This window comes from Heptranchias perlo, unplaced genomic scaffold, assembly GCF_035084215.1.
Source record: "Heptranchias perlo isolate sHepPer1 unplaced genomic scaffold, sHepPer1.hap1 HAP1_SCAFFOLD_1042, whole genome shotgun sequence".
Classification (NCBI taxonomy): domain Eukaryota; kingdom Metazoa; phylum Chordata; class Chondrichthyes; order Hexanchiformes; family Hexanchidae; genus Heptranchias; species Heptranchias perlo.
Genome location: NW_027138262.1, coordinates 20,471 through 39,294, shown reverse-complemented (window position 1 = coordinate 39,294; position 18,824 = coordinate 20,471).

Below are 18,824 nucleotides of genomic sequence, written 5' to 3'. Positions count from 1 at the left end.
CGGAGAGGTAGAGAGAGAGAGAGAGAGAGTGGAACACTGGGGAATAGAGAGGTAGAGTGTGGAACACTGGGGAACGGAGAGGTAGAGAGAGAGAGTGGAACACAGTGGGGAACGGAGAGGTAGAGAGAGTGGAACACAGTGGGGAACGGAGAGGGAGAGAGTGGAACACTGGGGAACGGAGAGGTAGAGAGTGGAACACTGGGGAACGGAGAGGTGGAGAGAGAGAGTGGAACACTGGGGAATGGAGCGGTAGAGAGAGAGAGTGGAACACTGGGGAATGGAGAGGTTGAGAGAGAGAGAGTGGAACACAGTGGGGAACGGAGAGGTAGAGAGAGAGTGGAACACTGGGGAACGGAGAAGTAGAGAGTGGAACACTGGGGAACGGAGAGGTAGAGAGAGAGTGGAACACTGGGGAATGGAGCGGTAGAGAGAGAGAGTGGAACACTGGGGAACGGAGAGGTTGAGAGAGAGAGTGGAACACAGTGGGGAACGGAGAGGGAGAGAGTGGAACACGGGAACGGAGAGGTAGAGAGAGTGTGGAACACTGGGGAACGGAGAGGGAGGGAGAGAGAGAGAGTGGAATACTGGGGAATGGAGCGGTAGAGAGAGAGAGAGTGGAACACAGTGGGGAACGGAGAGGGAGAGAGTGGAACACGGGAACGGAGAGGTAGAGAGAGTGTGGAACACTGGGGAACGGAGAGGTAGAGAGAGAGAGTGGAACACTGGGGAATGGAGAGGTAGACAGTGGAACACTGGGGAATGGAGAGGTAGAGAGAGAGAGTGGAACACAGTGGGGAACGGAGAGGTAGAGAGTGGAACAAAGTGGGGAACGGAGAGGTAGAGAGAGAGAGTGGAACACAGTGGGGAACGGAGAGGTAGAGAGTGGAACACGGGAATGGAGAGGTCGAGAGAGAGTGGAACACTGGGGAACGGAGAGGTGGAGAGTGGAACACGGGAACGGAGAGGTAGAGAGAGAGAGTGCAACACTGGGGAACGGAGAGGTAGAGAGAGAGAGTGCAACACTGGGGAACGGAGAGGTAGAGAGAGAGAGTGGAACACAGTGGGGAACGGAGAGGGAGAGAGTAGAACACAGTGGGGAACGGAGAGGTAGAGAGTGGAACACGGGAACGGAGAGGTAGAGAGAGAGAGTGCAACACTGGGGAACGGAGAGGTAGAGAGAGAGAGTGGAACACAGTGGGGAACGGAGAGGTAGAGAGAGAGTGGAACACTGGGGAATGGAGAGGTAGAGAGAGAGAGAGTGGAACACTGGGGAATGGAGCGGTAGAGAGAGAGAGTGGAACACAGTGGGGAACGGAGAGGGAGAGAGTGGAACACTGGGGAACAGAGAGGTAGAGAGAGTGTGGAACACTGGGGAACGGAGAGGTAGAGAGAGAGAGTGGAACACTGGGGAATGGAGCGGTAGAGAGAGAGAGAGTGGAACACAGTGGGGAACGGAGAGGTAGAGAGAGAGAGTGGAACACTGGGGAATGGAGAGGTAGAGAGAGAGAGTGGAACACAGTGGGGAACGGAGAGGTAGAGAGTGGAACAAAGTGGGGAACGGAGAGGTAGAGAGAGAGAGAGAGAGTGGAACACAGTGGGGAACGGAGAGGTAGAGAGTGGAACACTGGGGAATGGAGAGGTAGAGAGAGAGAGTGGAACACAGTGGGGAACGGAGAGGTAGAGAGTGGAACAAAGTGGGGAACGGAGAGGTAGAGAGAGAGAGTGGAACACAGTGGGGAACGGAGAGGTAGAGAGTGGAACACGGGAATGGAGAGGTCGAGAGAGAGTGGAACACTGGGGAACGGAGAGGTGGAGAGACAGAGAGTAGAACACAGTGGGGAACGGAGAGGTAGAGGGAGAGAGTAGAACACAGTGGGGAACGGAGAGGTAGAGAGTGGAACACGGGAACGGAGAGGTAGAGAGAGAGAGTGGAACACTGGGGAACGGAGAGGTGGAGAGAGAGAGTGGAACACAGTGGGGAACGGAGAGGTAGAGAGAGAGAGTGGAACACTGGGGAATGGAGAGGTAGAGAGAGAGAGAGTGGAACACTGGGGAACGGAGAGGTAGAGAGAGAGAGTGGAACACAGTGGGGAGCGGAGAGGTAGAGAGAGAGAGTGGAACACAGTGGGGAGCGGAGAGGTAGAGAGTGGAACACTGGGGAATGGAGATGTAGAGGTAGAGAGTGGAACACTGGGGAACGGAGAGGTGGAGAGACAGAGAGTGGAACACAGTGGGGAACGGAGAGGTAGAGGGAGAGAGTAGAACACAGTGGGGAACGGAGAGGTAGAGAGTGGAACACGGGAATGGAGAGGTAGAGAGAGAGAGTGGAACACTGGGGAACGGAGAGGTAGAGAGTGGAACACGGGAATGGAGAGGTAGAGAGAGAGAGTGGAACACAGTGGGGAACGGAGAGGTAGAGAGAGAGAGTGGAACACAGTGGGGAACGGAGAGGTAGAGAGAGTGTGGAACACTGGGGAACGGAGAGGTAGAGAGTGGAACACTGGGGAACGGAGAGGGAGAGAGAGAGAGTGGAACACGGGAACGGAGAGGTAGAGAGAGAGTGGAACACTGGGGAACGGAGAGGTAGAGAGAGAGAGTGGAACACAGTGGGGAACGGAGAGGTAGAGAGAGTGTGGAACACTGGGGAATGGAGCGGTAGAGAGAGAGAGTGGAACACTGGGGAATGGAGCGGTAGAGAGAAAGAGTAGAACACAGTGTGGAACGGAGAGGTAGAGAGTGTGGAACACTGGGGAACGGAGAGGTCGAGAGAGAGTGTAGAACACTGGGGAACGGAGAGGTAGAGAGAGTGTGGAACACTGGGGAACGGAGAGGTAGAGAGAGAGTGTGGAACACAGTGGGGAATGGAGAGGTAGAGAGAGAGTAGAACACTGGGGAACGGAGAGGTAGAGAGAGTGTGGAACACAGTGGGGAACGGAGAGGTAGAGAGTGGAACACGGGAACGGAGAGGTAGAGAGAGAGAGAGTGGAACACACTGGGGAACGGAGAGGTAGAGAGTGGAACACACTGGGGAACGGAGAGGTAGAGAGAGAGAGTGGAACACAGTGGGGAACGGAGAGGTAGAGAGTGGAACACGGGAACGGAGAGGTAGAGAGAGAGAGTGGAACACAGTGGGGAACGGAGAGGTAGAGAGTGGAACACTGGGGAACGGAGAGGTAGAGAGAGAGAGTGGAACACAGTGGGGAACGGAGAGGTAGAGAGTGGAACACGGGAACGGAGAGGTAGAGAGAGAGAGAGTGGAACACACTGGGGAACGGAGAGGTAGAGAGAGAGAGTGGAACACAGTGGGGAACGGAGAGGTAGAGAGTGGAACACGGGAACGGAGAGGTAGAGAGAGAGAGAGTGGAACACACTGGGGAACGGAGAGGTAGAGAGTGGAACACAGTGGGGAACGGAGAGGTCGAGAGAGAGAGTGGAACACAGTGGGGAACGGAGAGGTAGAGAGTGGAACACGGGAACGGAGAGGTAGAGAGAGAGAGAGTGGAACACACTGGGGAACGGAGAGGTAGAGAGAGAGAGTGGAACACAGTGGGGAACGGAGAGGTAGAGAGTGGAACACGGGAACGGAGAGGTAGAGAGAGAGAGAGTGGAACACACTGGGGAACGGAGAGGTAGAGAGTGGAACACAGTGGGGAACGGAGAGGTAGAGAGAGAGAGTGGAACACAGTGGGGAACGGAGAGGTAGAGAGTGGAACACGGGAACGGAGAGGTAGAGAGAGAGAGAGTGGAACACACTGGGGAACGGAGAGGTAGAGAGTGGAACACTGGGGAACGGAGAGGTAGAGAGAGAGAGTGGAACACAGTGGGGAACGGAGAGGTAGAGAGTGGAACACGGGAACGGAGAGGTAGAGAGAGAGAGTGGAACACAGTGGGGAACGGAGAGGTAGAGAGAGAGTGGAACACTGGGGAATGGAGAGGCAGAGAGAGAGAGTGGAACACTGGGGAACGGAGAGGTAGAGAGAGAGAGTGGAACACAGTGGGGAACGGAGAGGGAGAGTGGAACACTGGGGAACGGAGAGGTAGAGTGTGGAACACTGGGGAACGGAGAGGTAGAGAGAGAGAGTGGAACACAGTGGGGAACGGAGAGGTAGAGAGAGTGGAACACAGTGGGGAACGGAGAGGTAGAGAGAGTGGAACACAGTGGGGAACGGAGAGGGAGAGAGTGGAACACTGGGGAACGGAGAGGTAGAGAGTGGAACACTGGGGAACGGAGAGGTAGAGAGTGGAACACTGGGGAACGGAGAGGTAGAGAGAGAGTGGAACACTGGGGAATGGAGCGGTAGAGAGAGAGAGAGAGAGAGTGGAACACTGGGGAACGGAGAGGTTGAGAGAGAGAGTGGAGCACAGTGGGGAACGGAGAGGGAGAGAGTGGAACACGGGAACGGAGAGGTAGAGAGAGAGAGTGGAACACTGGGGAACGGAGCGGTAGAGAGAGAGAGAGTGGAACACAGTGGGGAACGGAGAGGTAGAGAGTGGAACACTGGGGAATGGAGAGGTAGAGAGAGAGAGTGGAACACAGTGGGGAACGGAGAGGTAGAGAGTGGAACAAAGTGGGGAACGGAGAGGTAGAGGTAGAGAGAGAGAGAGAGTGGAACACAGTGGGGAACGGAGAGGTGGAGAGACAGAGAGTGGAACACAGTGCGGAACGGAGAGGTAGAGGGAGAGAGTAGAACACAGTGGGGAACGGAGAGGTAGAGAGTGGAACACGGGAACGGAGAGGTAGAGAGAGAGAGAGAGTGGAACACAGTGGGGAACGGAGAGGTAGAGAGAGAGAGAGTGGAACACTGGGGAATAGAGAGGTAGAGTGTGGAACACTGGGGAACGGAGAGGTAGAGAGAGAGAGTGGAACACAGTGGGGAACGGAGAGGTAGAGAGAGTGGAACACAGTGGGGAACGGAGAGGTAGAGAGTGGAACACTGGGGAACGGAGAGGTAGAGAGAGAGAGTGGAACACTGGGGAATGGAGAGGTTGAGAGAGAGAGTGGAACACAGTGGGGAACGGAGAGGGAGAGAGTGGAACACGGGAACGGAGAGGGAGAGAGTGGAACACTGGGGAACGGAGAGGTTGAGAGAGAGAGTGGAACACTGGGGAATGGAGCGGTAGAGAGAGAGAGAGTGGAACACTGGGGAATGGAGAGGTTGAGAGAGAGAGTGGAACACAGTGGGGAACGGAGAGGGAGAGAGTGGAACACGGGAACGGAGAGGTAGAGAGAGTGTGGAACACTGGGGAACGGAGAGGTAGAGAGAGAGAGTGGAACACTGGGGAATGGAGCGGTAGAGAGAGAGAGAGAGAGAGTGGAACACAGTGGGGAACGGAGAGGTAGAGAGTGGAACACTGGGGAATGGAGAGGTAGAGTGGAACACAATGGGGAACGGAGAGGTAGAGAGTGGAACGAAGTGGGGAACGGAGAGGTAGAGAGAGAGAGAGAGAGTGGAACACAGTGGGGAACGGAGAGGTAGAGAGTGGAACACGGGAATGGAGAGGTAGAGAGAGAGTGGAACACTGGGGAACGGAGAGGTGGAGAGACAGAGTGTGGAACACAGTGGGGAACGGAGAGGTAGAGGGAGAGAGTAGAACACAGTGGGGAACGGAGAGGTAGAGAGTGGAACACGGGAACGGAGAGGTAGAGAGAGAGAGTGGAACACTGGGGAACGGAGAGGTAGAGAGAGAGAGTGGAACACAGTGGGGAACGGAGAGGTAGAGAGAGAGAGTGGAACACTGGGGAATGGAGAGGTAGAGAGAGAGAGAGTGGAACACTGGGGAACGGAGAGGTAGAGAGAGAGAGTGGAACACTGGGCAGCGGAGAGGTAGAGAGAGAGAGTGGAACACAGTGGGGAGCGGAGAGGTAGAGAGTGGAACACTGGGGAATGGAGATGTAGAGGTAGAGAGTGGAACACTGGGGAACGGAGAGGTGGAGAGACAGAGAGTGGAACACTGGGGAACGGAGAGGTGGAGGGAGAGAGTAGAACACAGTGGGGAACGGAGAGGTAGAGAGTGGAACACGGGAACGGAGAGGTAGAGAGAGAGAGTGGAACACGGGAACGGAGAGGTAGAGAGAGAGAGTGGAACACTGGGGAACGGAGAGGTAGAGAGAGAGAGTGGAACACAGTGGGGAGCGGAGAGGTAGAGAGAGAGAGTGGAACACAGTGGGGAGCGGAGAGGTAGAGAGTGGAACACTGGGGAATGGAGATGTAGAGGTAGAGAGTGGAACACTGGGGAACGGAGAGGTGGAGAGACAGAGAGTGGAACACTGGGGAACGGAGAGGTGGAGAGACAGAGAGTGGAACACTGGGGAACGGAGAGGTGGAGGGAGAGAGTAGAACACAGTGGGGAACGGAGAGGTAGAGAGTGGAACACGGGAACGGAGAGGTGGAGAGAGAGAGTGGAACACTGGGGAACGGAGAGGTAGAGAGTGGAACACGGGAATGGAGAGGTAGAGAGAGAGAGTGGAACACAGTGGGGAACGGAGAGGTGGAGGGAGAGAGTAGAACACAGTGGGGAACGGAGAGGTAGAGAGTGGAACACGGGAATGGAGAGGTAGAGAGAGAGAGTGGAACACAGTGGGGAACGGAGAGGTAGAGAGAGAGAGTGGAACACAGTGGGGAACGGAGAGGTAGAGAGAGAGAGTGGAACACTGGGGAACGGAGAGGTAGAGAGTGGAACACGGGAATGGAGAGGTAGAGAGAGAGAGTGGAACACAGTGGGGAACGGAGAGGTAGAGAGAGAGAGTGGAACACTGGGGAACGGAGAGGTAGAGAGTGGAACACTGGGGAACGGAGAGGTAGAGAGAGAGAGAGTGGAACACGGGAACGGAGAGGTAGAGAGAGAGTGGAACACTGGGGAACGGAGAGAGAGAGAGAGAGAGAGTGGAACACAGTGGGGAACGGAGAGGTAGAGAGAGAGAGTGGAACACTGGGGAATGGAGAGGTAGAGAGAGAGAGTGGAACACTGTGGGGAACGGAGAGGTAGAGAGAGAGAGTGGAACACTGGGGAATGGAGCGGTAGAGAGAGAGAGTGGAACACTGTGGGGAACGGAGAGGTAGAGAGAGAGAGTGGAACACTGGGGAATGGAGCGGTAGAGAGAGAGAGTGGAACACTGTGGGGAACGGAGAGGTAGAGAGAGAGAGTGGAGCACTGTGGGGAACGGAGAGGTAGAGAGAGTGTGGAACACTGGGGAACGGAGAGGTAGAGAGTGGAACACGGGAACGGAGAGGTAGAGAGAGAGAGTGGAACACAGTGGGGAACGGAGAGGTAGAGAGTGGAACACTGGGGAACGGAGAGGTAGAGAGAGAGAGTGGAACACAGTGGGGAACGGAGAGGTAGAGAGTGGAACACGGGAACGGAGAGGTAGAGAGAGAGAGAGTGGAACACACTGGGGAACGGAGAGGTAGAGAGAGAGAGTGGAACACAGTGGGGAACGGAGAGGTAGAGAGTGGAACACGGGAACAGAGAGGTAGAGAGAGAGAGAGTGGAACACACTGGGGAACGGAGAGGTAGAGAGTGGAACACAGTGGGGAACGGAGAGGTAGAGAGAGAGAGTGGAACACAGTGGGGAACGGAGAGGTAGAGAGTGGAACACGGGAACGGAGAGGTAGAGAGAGAGAGAGTGGAACACACTGGGGAACGGAGAGGTAGAGAGTGGAACACTGGGGAACGGAGAGGTAGAGAGAGAGAGTGGAACACAGTGGGGAACGGAGAGGTAGAGAGTGGAACACGGGAACGGAGAGGTAGAGAGAGAGAGTGGAACACAGTGGGGAACGGAGAGGTAGAGAGAGAGTGGAACACTGGGGAATGGAGAGGCAGAGAGAGAGAGTGGAACACTGGGGAACGGAGAGGTAGAGAGAGAGAGTGGAACACAGTGGGGAACGGAGAGGTAGAGAGTGGAACACGGGAACGGAGAGGTAGAGAGAGAGAGAGTGGAACACACTGGGGAACGGAGAGGTAGAGAGTGGAACACAGTGGGGAACGGAGAGGTAGAGAGAGAGAGTGGAACACAGTGGGGAACGGAGAGGTAGAGAGTGGAACACGGGAACGGAGAGGTAGAGAGAGAGAGAGTGGAACACACTGGGGAACGGAGAGGTAGAGAGTGGAACACTGGGGAACGGAGAGGTAGAGAGAGAGAGTGGAACACAGTGGGGAACGGAGAGGTAGAGAGTGGAACACGGGAACGGAGAGGTAGAGAGAGAGAGTGGAACACAGTGGGGAACGGAGAGGTAGAGAGAGAGTGGAACACTGGGGAATGGAGAGGCAGAGAGAGAGAGTGGAACACTGGGGAACGGAGAGGTAGAGAGAGAGAGTGGAACACAGTGGGGAACGGAGAGGGAGAGTGGAACACTGGGGAACGGAGAGGTAGAGTGTGGAACACTGGGGAACGGAGAGGTAGAGAGAGAGAGTGGAACACAGTGGGGAACGGAGAGGTAGAGAGAGTGGAACACAGTGGGGAACGGAGAGGTAGAGAGAGTGGAACACAGTGGGGAACGGAGAGGGAGAGAGTGGAACACTGGGGAACGGAGAGGTAGAGAGTGGAACACTGGGGAACGGAGAGGTAGAGAGTGGAACACTGGGGAACGGAGAGGTAGAGAGAGAGTGGAACACTGGGGAACGGAGAGGTGGAGAGTGGAACACTGGGGAACGGAGAGGTAGAGAGAGAGTGGAACACTGGGGAATGGAGCGGTAGAGAGAGAGAGAGAGAGAGTGGAACACTGGGGAACGGAGAGGTTGAGAGAGAGAGTGGAACACAGTGGGGAACGGAGAGGGAGAGAGTGGAACACGGGAACGGAGAGGTAGAGAGAGAGAGTGGAACACTGGGGAATGGAGCGGTAGAGAGAGAGAGAGTGGAACACAGTGGGGAACGGAGAGGTAGAGAGTGGAACACTGGGGAATGGAGAGGTAGAGAGAGAGAGTGGAACACAGTGGGGAACGGAGAGGTAGAGAGTGGAACAAAGTGGGGAACGGAGAGGTAGAGGTAGAGAGAGAGAGAGAGTGGAACACAGTGGGGAACGGAGAGGTGGAGGGAGAGAGTAGAACACAGTGGGGAACGGAGAGGTAGAGAGTGGAACACGGGAACGGAGAGGTAGAGAGAGAGAGAGAGTGGAACACAGTGGGGAACGGAGAGGTAGAGAGAGAGAGAGTGGAACACTGGGGAATAGAGAGGTAGAGTGTGGAACACTGGGGAACGGAGAGGTAGAGAGAGAGAGTGGAACACAGTGGGGAACGGAGAGGTAGAGAGAGTGGAACACAGTGGGGAACGGAGAGGTAGAGAGTGGAACACTGGGGAACGGAGAGGTAGAGAGAGAGAGTGGAACACTGGGGAATGGAGAGGTTGAGAGAGAGAGAGTGGAACACAGTGGGGAACGGAGAGGGAGAGAGTGGAACACGGGAACGGAGAGGGAGAGAGTGGAACACTGGGGAACGGAGAGGTTGAGAGAGAGAGTGGAACACTGGGGAATGGAGCGGTAGAGAGAGAGAGAGTGGAACACTGGGGAATGGAGAGGTTGAGAGAGAGAGTGGAACACAGTGGGGAACGGAGAGGGAGAGAGTGGAACACGGGAACGGAGAGGTAGAGAGAGTGTGGAACACTGGGGAACGGAGAGGTAGAGAGAGAGAGTGGAACACTGGGGAATGGAGCGGTAGAGAGAGAGAGAGAGAGAGAGTGGAACACAGTGGGGAACGGAGAGGTAGAGAGTGGAACACTGGGGAATGGAGAGGTAGAGTGGAACACAGTGGGGAACGGAGAGGTAGAGAGTGGAACGAAGTGGGGAACGGAGAGGTAGAGAGAGAGAGAGAGAGTGGAACACAGTGGGGAACGGAGAGGTAGAGAGTGGAACACGGGAATGGAGAGGTAGAGAGAGAGTGGAACACTGGGGAACGGAGAGGTGGAGAGACAGAGTGTGGAACACAGTGGGGAACGGAGAGGTAGAGGGAGAGAGTAGAACACAGTGGGGAACGGAGAGGTAGAGAGTGGAACACGGGAACGGAGAGGTAGAGAGAGAGAGTGGAACACTGGGGAACGGAGAGGTAGAGAGAGAGAGTGGAACACAGTGGGGAACGGAGAGGTAGAGAGAGAGAGTGGAACACTGGGGAATGGAGAGGTAGAGAGAGAGAGAGTGGAACACTGGGGAACGGAGAGGTAGAGAGAGAGAGTGGAACACAGTGGGCAGCGGAGAGGTAGAGAGAGAGAGTGGAACACAGTGGGGAGCGGAGAGGTAGAGAGTGGAACACTGGGGAATGGAGATGTAGAGGTAGAGAGTGGAACACTGGGGAACGGAGAGGTGGAGAGACAGAGAGTGGAACACTGGGGAACGGAGAGGTGGAGGGAGAGAGTAGAACACAGTGGGGAACGGAGAGGTAGAGAGTGGAACACGGGAACGGAGAGGTAGAGAGAGAGAGTGGAACACGGGAACGGAGAGGTAGAGAGAGAGAGTGGAACACTGGGGAACGGAGAGGTAGAGAGAGAGAGTGGAACACAGTGGGGAGCGGAGAGGTAGAGAGAGAGAGTGGAACACAGTGGGGAGCGGAGAGGTAGAGAGTGGAACACTGGGGAATGGAGATGTAGAGGTAGAGAGTGGAACACTGGGGAACGGAGAGGTGGAGAGACAGAGAGTGGAACACTGGGGAACGGAGAGGTGGAGGGAGAGAGTAGAACACAGTGGGGAACGGAGAGGTAGAGAGTGGAACACGGGAACGGAGAGGTGGAGAGAGAGAGTGGAACACTGGGGAACGGAGAGGTAGAGAGTGGAACACGGGAATGGAGAGGTAGAGAGAGAGAGTGGAACACAGTGGGGAACGGAGAGGTGGAGGGAGAGAGTAGAACACAGTGGGGAACGGAGAGGTAGAGAGTGGAACACGGGAATGGAGAGGTAGAGAGAGAGAGTGGAACACAGTGGGGAACGGAGAGGTAGAGAGAGAGAGTGGAACACAGTGGGGAACGGAGAGGTAGAGAGAGAGAGTGGAACACTGGGGAACGGAGAGGTAGAGAGTGGAACACGGGAATGGAGAGGTAGAGAGAGAGAGTGGAACACAGTGGGGAACGGAGAGGTAGAGAGAGAGAGTGGAACACTGGGGAACGGAGAGGTAGAGAGTGGAACACTGGGGAACGGAGAGGTAGAGAGAGAGAGAGTGGAACACGGGAACGGAGAGGTAGAGAGAGAGTGGAACACTGGGGAACGGAGAGAGAGAGAGAGAGAGAGAGTGGAACACAGTGGGGAACGGAGAGGTAGAGAGAGAGAGTGGAACACTGGGGAATGGAGCGGTAGAGAGAGAGAGTGGAACACTGGGGAATGGAGAGGTAGAGAGAGAGAGTGGAACACTGTGGGGAACGGAGAGGTAGAGAGAGAGAGTGGAACACTGGGGAATGGAGCGGTAGAGAGAGAGAGTGGAACACTGTGGGGAACGGAGAGGTAGAGAGAGAGAGTGGAACACTGGGGAATGGAGCGGTAGAGAGAGAGAGTGGAACACTGTGGGGAACGGAGAGGTAGAGAGAGAGAGTGGAGCACTGTGGGGAACGGAGAGGTAGAGAGAGTGTGGAACACTGGGGAACGGAGAGGTAGAGAGTGGAACACGGGAACGGAGAGGTAGAGAGAGAGAGTGGAACACAGTGGGGAACGGAGAGGTAGAGAGTGGAACACTGGGGAACGGAGAGGTAGAGAGAGAGAGTGGAACACAGTGGGGAACGGAGAGGTAGAGAGTGGAACACGGGAACGGAGAGGTAGAGAGAGAGAGAGTGGAACACACTGGGGAACGGAGAGGTAGAGAGTGGAACACAGTGGGGAACGGAGAGGTAGAGAGAGAGAGTGGAACACAGTGGGGAACGGAGAGGTAGAGAGTGGAACACGGGAACGGAGAGGTAGAGAGAGAGAGAGTGGAACACACTGGGGAACGGAGAGGTAGAGAGTGGAACACTGGGGAACGGAGAGGTAGAGAGAGAGAGTGGAACACAGTGGGGAACGGAGAGGTAGAGAGTGGAACACGGGAACGGAGAGGTAGAGAGAGAGAGTGGAACACAGTGGGGAACGGAGAGGTAGAGAGAGAGTGGAACACTGGGGAATGGAGAGGCAGAGAGAGAGAGTGGAACACTGGGGAACGGAGAGGTAGAGAGAGAGAGTGGAACACAGTGGGGAACGGAGAGGGAGAGTGGAACACTGGGGAACGGAGAGGTAGAGTGTGGAACACTGGGGAACGGAGAGGTAGAGAGAGAGAGTGGAACACAGTGGGGAACGGAGAGGTAGAGAGAGTGGAACACAGTGGGGAACGGAGAGGTAGAGAGAGTGGAACACAGTGGGGAACGGAGAGGGAGAGAGTGGAACACTGGGGAACGGAGAGGTAGAGAGTGGAACACTGGGGAACGGAGAGGTAGAGAGTGGAACACTGGGGAACGGAGAGGTAGAGAGAGAGTGGAACACTGGGGAATGGAGCGGTAGAGAGAGAGAGAGAGAGAGTGGAACACTGGGGAACGGAGAGGTTGAGAGAGAGAGTGGAACACAGTGGGGAACGGAGAGGGAGAGAGTGGAACACGGGAACGGAGAGGTAGAGAGAGAGAGTGGAACACTGGGGAATGGAGCGGTAGAGAGAGAGAGAGTGGAACACAGTGGGGAACGGAGAGGTAGAGAGTGGAACACTGGGGAATGGAGAGGTAGAGAGAGAGAGTGGAACACAGTGGGGAACGGAGAGGTAGAGAGTGGAACAAAGTGGGGAACGGAGAGGTAGAGGTAGAGAGAGAGAGAGAGTGGAACACAGTGGGGAACGGAGAGGTGGAGAGACAGAGAGTGGAACACAGTGCGGAACGGAGAGGTAGAGGGAGAGAGTAGAACACAGTGGGGAACGGAGAGGTAGAGAGTGGAACACGGGAACGGAGAGGTAGAGAGAGAGAGAGAGTGGAACACAGTGGGGAACGGAGAGGTAGAGAGAGAGAGAGTGGAACACTGGGGAATAGAGAGGTAGAGTGTGGAACACTGGGGAACGGAGAGGTAGAGAGTGGAACACTGGGGAACGGAGAGGTAGAGAGAGAGAGTGGAACACTGGGGAATGGAGAGGTTGAGAGAGAGAGTGGAACACAGTGGGGAACGGAGAGGGAGAGAGTGGAACACGGGAACGGAGAGGGAGAGAGTGGAACACTGGGGAACGGAGAGGTTGAGAGAGAGAGTGGAACACTGGGGAATGGAGCGGTAGAGAGAGAGAGTGGAACACTGGGGAATGGAGAGGTTGAGAGAGAGAGTGGAACACAGTGGGGAACGGAGAGGGAGAGAGTGGAACACGGGAACGGAGAGGTAGAGAGAGTGTGGAACACTGGGGAACGGAGAGGTAGAGAGAGAGAGTGGAACACTGGGGAATGGAGCGGTAGAGAGAGAGAGAGAGAGAGTGGAACACAGTGGGGAACGGAGAGGTAGAGAGTGGAACACTGGGGAATGGAGAGGTAGAGTGGAACACAGTGGGGAACGGAGAGGTAGAGAGTGGAACGAAGTGGGGAACGGAGAGGTAGAGAGTGGAACACGGGAATGGAGAGGTAGAGAGAGAGAGTGGAACACTGGGGAACGGAGAGGTAGAGAGAGAGAGTGGAACACAGTGGGGAACGGAGAGGTAGAGAGAGAGAGTGGAACACTGGGGAATGGAGAGGTAGAGAGTGGAACACGGGAATGGAGAGGTAGAGAGAGAGTGGAACACTGGGGAACGGAGAGGTGGAGAGACAGAGTGTGGAACACAGTGGGGAACGGAGAGGTCGAGGGAGAGAGTAGAACACAGTGGGGAACGGAGAGGTAGAGAGTGGAACACGGGAACGGAGAGGTAGAGAGAGAGAGTGGAACACTGGGGAACGGAGAGGTAGAGAGAGAGAGTGGAACACAGTGGGGAACGGAGAGGTAGAGAGAGAGAGTGGAACACTGGGGAATGGAGAGGTAGAGAGAGAGAGAGTGGAACACTGGGGAACGGAGAGGTAGAGAGAGAGAGTGGAACACAGTGGGCAGCGGAGAGGTAGAGAGAGAGAGTGGAACACAGTGGGGAGCGGAGAGGTAGAGAGTGGAACACTGGGGAATGGAGATGTGGAGGTAGAGAGTGGAACACTGGGGAACGGAGAGGTGGAGAGACAGAGAGTGGAACACTGGGGAACGGAGAGGTGGAGAGACAGAGAGTGGAACACTGGGGAACGGAGAGGTGGAGGGAGAGAGTAGAACACAGTGGGGAACGGAGAGGTAGAGAGTGGAACACGGGAACGGAGAGGTGGAGAGAGAGAGTGGAACACTGGGGAACGGAGAGGTAGAGAGTGGAACACGGGAATGGAGAGGTAGAGAGAGAGAGTGGAACACAGTGGGGAACGGAGAGGTGGAGGGAGAGAGTAGAACACAGTGGGGAACGGAGAGGTAGAGAGTGGAACACGGGAATGGAGAGGTAGAGAGAGAGAGTGGAACACAGTGGGGAACGGAGAGGTAGAGAGAGAGAGTGGAACACAGTGGGGAACGGAGAGGTAGAGAGAGAGAGTGGAACACTGGGGAACGGAGAGGTAGAGAGTGGAACACGGGAATGGAGAGGTAGAGAGAGAGAGTGGAACACAGTGGGGAACGGAGAGGTAGAGAGAGAGAGTGGAACACTGGGGAACGGAGAGGTAGAGAGTGGAACACTGGGGAACGGAGAGGTAGAGAGAGAGAGAGTGGAACACGGGAACGGAGAGGTAGAGAGAGAGTGGAACACTGGGGAACGGAGAGGTAGGGAGAGAGAGAGAGTGGAACACAGTGGGGAACGGAGAGGTAGAGAGAGAGAGTGGAACACTGGGGAATGGAGCGGTAGAGAGAGAGAGTGGAACACTGGGGAATGGAGAGGTAGAGAGAGAGAGTGGAACACTGTGGGGAACGGAGAGGTAGAGAGAGAGAGTGGAACACTGGGGAATGGAGCGGTAGAGAGAGAGAGTGGAACACTGTGGGGAACGGAGAGGTAGAGAGAGAGAGTGGAACACTGGGGAATGGAGCGGTAGAGAGAGAGAGTGGAACACTGTGGGGAACGGAGAGGTAGAGAGAGAGAGTGGAGCACTGTGGGGAACGGAGAGGTAGAGAGAGTGTGGAACACTGGGGAACGGAGAGGTAGAGAGAGAGAGAGAGAGAGTGGAACACTGGGGAACGGAGAGGTAGAGAGTGGAACAAAGTGGGGAACGGAGAGGTAGAGAGTGGAACACGGGAATGGAGAGGTAGAGAGAGAGTGGAACACTGGGGAACGGAGAGGTGGAGAGACAGAGAGTGGAACACAGTGGGGAACGGAGAGGTGGAGAGACAGAGAGTGGAACACAGTGGGGAACGGAGAGGGAGAGAGTAGAACACAGTGGGGAACGGAGAGGTAGAGAGTGGAACACGGGAATGGAGAGGTAGAGAGAGAGAGTGGAACACAGTGGGGAACGGAGAGGTAGAGAGAGAGAGTGGAACACAGTGGGGAATGGAGAGGTAGAGAGAATGTGGAACACTGGGGAATGGAGAGGTAGAGAGTGGAACACTGGGGAACGGAGAGGTAGAGAGAGAGAGTGGAGCACTGTGGGGAACGGAGAGGTAGAGTGTGGAACACTGGGGAACGGAGAGGTAGAGAGAGAGAGAGAGTGGAACACTGGGGAACGGAGAGGTAGAGAGAGTGGAACACAGTTGGGAACGGAGAGGTAGAGAGAGAGAGAGAGTGGAACACAGTGGGGAACGGAGAGGTAGAGAGAGAGAGAGTGGAACACAGTTGGGAACGGAGAGGTGGAGAGAGAGAGAGAGTGGAACACAGTGGGGAACGGAGAGGTGGAGAGACAGAGAGTGGAACACAGTGCGGAACGGAGAGGTAGAGGGAGAGAGTAGAACACAGTGGGGAACGGAGAGGTAGAGAGTGGAACACGGGAACGGAGAGGTAGAGAGAGAGAGTGGAACACAGTGGGGAACGGAGAGGTAGAGAGAGAGAGAGTGGAACACTGGGGAATAGAGAGGTAGAGAGAGAGAGTGGAACACAGTGGGGAACGGAGAGGTAGAGAGAGTGGAACACAGTGGGGAACGGAGAGGTAGAGAGAGAGAGTGGAACACAGTGGGGAACGGAGAGGTAGAGAGAGAGAGTGGAACACAGTGGGGAACGGAGAGGTAGAGAGAGAGAGTGGAACACAGTGGGGAATGGAGAGGTAGAGAGAGAGTGGAACACTGGGGAACGGAGAGGTAGAGAGTGGAACACTGGGGAACGGAGAGGTAGAGAGTGGAACACTGGGGAACGGAGAGGTAGAGAGAGAGAGTGGAGCACTGTGGGGAACGGAGAGGTAGAGAGAGTGTGGAACACTGGGGAACGGAGAGGTAGAGAGAGAGAGAGAGTGGAACACTGGGGAACGGAGAGGTAGAGAGAGAGTGGAACACAGTTGGGAACGGAGAGGTAGAGAGTGGAACAAAGTGGGGAACGGAGAGGTGGAGAGAGAGAGAGAGGAACACAGTGGGGAACGGAGAGGTGGAGAGACAGAGAGTGGAACACAGTGCGGAACGGAGAGGTAGAGGGAGAGAGTAGAACACTGGGGAATAGAGAGGTAGAGTGTGGAACACTGGGGAACGGAGAGGTAGAGAGAGTGGAACACAGTGGGGAACGGAGAGGTGGAGAGACAGAGTGTGGAACACAGTGGGGAACGGAGAGGTCGAGGGAGAGAGTAGAACACAGTGGGGAACGGAGAGGTAGAGAGTGGAACACGGGAACGGAGAGGTAGAGAGAGAGAGTGGAACACTGGGGAACGGAGAGGTAGAGAGAGAGAGTGGAACACAGTGGGGAACGGAGAGGTAGAGAGAGAGAGTGGAACACTGGGGAATGGAGAGGTAGAGAGAGAGAGAGTGGAACACTGGGGAACGGAGAGGTAGAGAGAGAGAGTGGAACACAGTGGGCAGCGGAGAGGTAGAGAGAGAGAGTGGAACACAGTGGGGAGCGGAGAGGTAGAGAGTGGAACACTGGGGAATGGAGATGTGGAGGTAGAGAGTGGAACACTGGGGAACGGAGAGGTGGAGAGACAGAGAGTGGAACACTGGGGAACGGAGAGGTGGAGAGACAGAGAGTGGAACACTGGGGAACGGAGAGGTGGAGGGAGAGAGTAGAACACAGTGGGGAACGGAGAGGTAGAGAGTGGAACACGGGAACGGAGAGGTGGAGAGAGAGAGTGGAACACTGGGGAACGGAGAGGTAGAGAGTGGAACACGGGAATGGAGAGGTAGAGAGAGAGAGTGGAACACAGTGGGGAACGGAGAGGTGGAGGGAGAGAGTAGAACACAGTGGGGAACGGAGAGGTAGAGAGTGGAACACGGGAATGGAGAGGTAGAGAGAGAGAGTGGAACACAGTGGGGAACGGAGAGGTAGAGAGAGAGAGTGGAACACAGTGGGGAACGGAGAGGTAGAGAGAGAGAGTGGAACACTGGGGAACGGAGAGGTAGAGAGTGGAACACGGGAATGGAGAGGTAGAGAGAGAGAGTGGAACACAGTGGGGAACGGAGAGGTAGAGAGAGAGAGTGGAACACTGGGGAACGGAGAGGTAGAGAGTGGAACACTGGGGAACGGAGAGGTAGAGAGAGAGAGAGTGGAACACGGGAACGGAGAGGTAGAGAGAGAGTGGAACACTGGGGAACGGAGAGGTAGAGAGAGAGAGAGAGTGGAACACAGTGGGGAACGGAGAGGTAGAGAGAGAGAGTGGAACACTGGGGAATGGAGCGGTAGAGAGAGAGAGTGGAACACTGGGGAATGGAGAGGTAGAGAGAGAGAGTGGAACACTGTGGGGAACGGAGAGGTAGAGAGAGAGAGTGGAACACTGGGGAATGGAGCGGTAGAGAGAGAGAGTGGAACACTGTGGGGAACGGAGAGGTAGAGAGAGAGAGTGGAACACTGGGGAATGGAGCGGTAGAGAGAGAGAGTGGAACACTGTGGGGAACGGAGAGGTAGAGAGAGAGAGTGGAGCACTGTGGGGAACGGAGAGGTAGAGAGAGTGTGGAACACTGGGGAACGGAGAGGTAGAGAGAGAGAGAGAGAGAGTGGAACACTGGGGAACGGAGAGGTAGAGAGTGGAACAAAGTGGGGAACGGAGAGGTAGAGAGTGGAACACGGGAATGGAGAGGTAGAGAGAGAGTGGAACACTGGGGAACGGAGAGGTGGAGAGACAGAGAGTGGAACACAGTGGGGAACGGAGAGGGAGAGAGTAGAACACAGTGGGGAACGGAGAGGTAGAGAGTGGAACACGGGAATGGAGAGGTAGAGAGAGAGAGTGGAACACAGTGGGGAACGGAGAGGTAGAGAGAGAGAGTGGAACACAGTGGGGAATGGAGAGGTAGAGAGAATGTGGAACACTGGGGAATGGAGAGGTAGAGAGTGGAACACTGGGGAACGGAGAGGTAGAGAGAGAGAGTGGAGCACTGTGGGGAACGGAGAGGTAGAGTGTGGAACACTGGGGAACGGAGAGGTAGAGAGAGAGAGAGAGTGGAACACTGGGGAACGGAGAGGTAGAGAGAGTGGAACACAGTTGGGAACGGAGAGGTAGAGAGAGAGAGAGAGTGGAACACAGTGGGGAACGGAGAGGTAGAGAGAGAGAGAGTGGAACACAGTTGGGAACGGAGAGGTGGAGAGAGAGAGAGAGTGGAACACAGTGGGGAACGGAGAGGTGGAGAGACAGAGAGTGGAACACAGTGCGGAACGGAGAGGTAGAGGGAGAGAGTAGAACACAGTGGGGAACGGAGAGGTAGAGAGTGGAACACGGGAACGGAGAGGTAGAGAGAGAGAGTGGAACACAGTGGGGAACGGAGAGGTAGAGAGAGAGAGAGTGGAACACTGGGGAATAGAGAGGTAGAGAGAGAGAGTGG